We start from the raw sequence: 3,629 nt of genomic DNA on the forward strand, positions 1-3,629 counted from the left end.
CTGCAGCCAGGGCCTGCAGCCACTCATCGAACTGGCGCTGCTTGCTGGCCTTAATTGCCACCCTTAAGGCAGCACGCGCCTCCTGATGTTCCTCTGAAGCCAGTTCGGCGGACGTCTCGTCGAGGGCCAATAACTGTCGCTCCCGAGCCAACCGGCAGCGCTCGGTCAGCTCCTCGATATCCGGAGTCCACCAATATGTGTTGCAGTTCCTCCTCTGCTGCTGCGACTGCCCAATCCTCGCCATGGTAGCGTCGCAGGCCTCCGTAAGCACCATCCCCAGGCTTGCCGCATCGGTCACCCGATCGGCAAAACGGGTCGCCTCAAGTGCCAGCTCGAAAGTACGGGGGCAAAACTGGCGAGTTCGCCAGCGAGTACCCGCCTCCCGTACTTCGACACCTTCCTGCTGATGAATGCCCCGTCCGGGCCGCTGACCTGTACGATGCTGTTGCCCGACCGCAAACCGAATATAGCGGTGGTCGCTATAGGAGTAGCGGTCTAGCGTCCGCCAGGAGCTGATGTCCTCCGCTGCTCCATCCGATCGGCAGAGCGTTGGACTCGCGAAGGCGACGTCCACTCTGCTGGGCCGAGCCACACCGTTCCCCAGGAATGTCGGCTCCGTGCCGCGGTTGAGGACCTCCAATCCTAGGCTGGTAACCGTCTGAAGGAGCGCCTCACCCTTAAGGTTGGCCCGCTCGCTCCCCCAGGCCCCATGCCACGCGTTGAAGTCACCAGCTATCAGCACGCAAGGGTGGCCTCGCGCAAGTACCTCCAGCCGGTCCATCTGCTGCTCGAACTCCGGGAGGCCGATCGATGGCGGAATATAGCAGCAGATGACAACGATGCCCGCCACCTCGGCAGCTACGATGCCCGGATGCTGCACGCTCCTCACCCGCTGTATGGGAAACCGTTGGCCACTGGTGACGATCGCGGCCTTCAGTGCGTCGTCGGATGCCCAGTTCCCATTGTTGGCCGGCACAGCATAGAGCTCCGTGATGAGCATCACGTCTGCTCCCTCCTCCCTCATCCGCTGGAGCGCAAGATCCTGAGCGCTCCTGCTCTTACCGATATTTATCTGGAGCACTTCTATCATCATCGTGTGGCTGCAGCTTTGCACGAAGCTGCGGCAATCGAGTGCGGGCCGCCACACTTCAAACAGCGAGCCTCGCCAGTGCAGCTCGCTGCCTTGTGGCCTTCCGCGCCACACCGGATACACGCTTTGCTGCGGTCCTCTCCCGAGCACTGCCCGGCGAAGTGGCCGCGCTCCAAACATCGGAAGCACCGCTTCTCCTCCAGCGACGCTTTCGGGACCTCCCACACCCAACAGGAGGTGTGTCCTAGGAGCAGGCGCTTCCCAGCCAGATGCTCCGCATCCGACCGGGGCAGACGAACGCGAGCACGCTTCGTGCCGTCTCGCCGCTCCCACATGTCGAAGGTGGCCTCGGAATGCTCCTTGCCGAGAGCCGTCAACACCGCCCGACGCAGCTGGTCCTCGCTCGCCAAGGAGTCGATGTTTGTTATGAGCACCATCGACATCTCCGTACGCACGGACGCCGCACCCTTGTCTCCGATGGCTTGCCGGATACGCTGGCACAGCTCGGCGCTGTCGGCATCACGGCTCAGCGGCAGCCGCAAGGTGTCTTTCGGCGTTCGCTTGCCGACGCCGATCTTCTCCTGCATGCCGTCGAGATGCGAGCTCGTACGAATCGCCCTATACATGTCGAGGTAGCTGACGCCCTCCGCTGGCATCACCTCGATGGTGTCGGGCCGCTTCCGCGACTTCTTCACTGCAGCTGGCATCGTGCGTGGCTGCTGCTTACTCTGCTTTCGCAGCAACTGGCCCTGCAAATGCCACTGTTGTTGTTGTTGCTGGGGCTGCCCAGCCGAACGCTGTCCGCTCTGATGTTGCTGCGGACGTTGCTGCTGTTGCCGCTGCGGCTGCTGCCGTTGCGGGAGCTGCGGCCACTGCTGCTGATGCTGCTGAGCCGGCTGCTGGCGTGCCGACTTACGGCGCACCACCTCGGCCCAGGAGCCGCCTTCCTGGTCCGGAGACGGCACCACCGTAGCCGTCACCGCACCCTCTCGCTGTTGTGCCAGCTGCTGCTGCTGCTGCTGCTGCTGTTGCTGCTGCGACTGCGCAACAACCAGTTGCGTAAGGAGCCCAGAGACCATCTCCCGCTCCTTACGGTTCTCCTCTCGCAGATGGAGCACCTCCTGGCGATGGCACTCCTGCATCGCCGCGAGGTCTTTCCGGTATTGCTCAGCTTGCTCCGTCAGCTGAACACGGAGGAGGGATAGCTCGTCCTCCAGACGCTCGATGAGCCTCTCCATCGTGGCTCCTTTCGCAGCCGTGGCCGTGCCAACGCCACTCGTGCGAGCAACACCGCTCGTGGCTGCGGTCTGCCCTTCCGGCACTCTGCTGAGCATCACTACCGGTTTCGAGCCCACCGGTGCTCGGCTATCGGTCGATCCCGACCGTGATCGTAAATTCCGACTGGCGGACATCATCGCCAGAAGGAAGGAAGAGTCCGCGCTTTAAACTGGTTTTACTCCCCCTCGAGGAGGGACGCCAGCAGCGGACTGCCACGAGGATCGACGGCGAGGTTTTTCCGCCCGGGCGAGGTGAGGGAAGATGGTAGAAGAACGGGGGGGTGCGCGATGGACTCGTCCCGCCGAGCCGCTTCTTCTGATACCCCACTTGCCTGGGTGGCGATGAAGTTTTCCTCGGAAAAATCGCGAAAAACCGCTTCCTGGGTGGTTTTTCCGCTCTAGGGGGGTGGGGGTGGGTGGTATGGTGGTGGGGGGGTATTTTCCCGACTCTCCTCTTGAAAACTCGTCGTTTGATACCCCGCACGACGGTATCAGGGCGAAAATTTTCTTCTTCGGAAAAACGCTTTTCCGCCCGTATCTCTCTGGATGTTGCGAAAATCACTTTTCCGGCGATGGAATTAGATGTAGTTTTTCCCGCCGAAACTTTTGTCCGAACACCCGGAAGCTCTAGCCCGACTCCTTGGCCGGGAAAATCGCCAAAAACCACTTCGGTAGGTGGTTTTTCCGCTCTAGGTGGGTGGGGGTGGGTAGTATCGTGATGGGAGACTCCCCTCGTCAATCCGCGTCGATTGACACCCCACACGCCGGTATCAGGCCGAAAATTGTCCACTGACGAAAAACACTTTTCCGGCCGTATCTACCCGGATGTCGGAAAAATCGCTTTTCCGGCGATGGAATTAGATGTAGTTTTTCCCGCCGAAACTTTTCTCTGAACACCCGGGAGCTCTACCTCCGCTCCTTGGCCGGGAAAAACGCGGAAAACCACTTTTCGCGGGGGTTTTCCGGGGCTGGGTGGCGGGTGGGTGGTGCTAGGGGGGGGAAACCGCGTTTCCCCCACTCCTCTTTCCGAGACGCGTCGTTAGACACCCCACACGATGGTATTGGGCCGAAAATGTCACACACACACAAATCTCACACACACGTAAAGAGCGGTGAAATTTCGTCCGGGAGTGCCCCTCCGGGAGCGCTAGCGCTCCAGCAGGGGGGTGATTCGTCCGGAAGTTTTTTTCCTCGCTCTTTTTCACACACACGCCGCCATTTTCGACGAGCACGTGGTTTTCTTTGTTCGCTAATAACTCACT

The sequence above is a fragment of the Anopheles moucheti genome (assembly GCF_943734755.1).
Source record: "Anopheles moucheti chromosome X unlocalized genomic scaffold, idAnoMoucSN_F20_07 X_unloc_19, whole genome shotgun sequence".
NCBI lineage: Eukaryota > Metazoa > Arthropoda > Insecta > Diptera > Culicidae > Anopheles > Anopheles moucheti.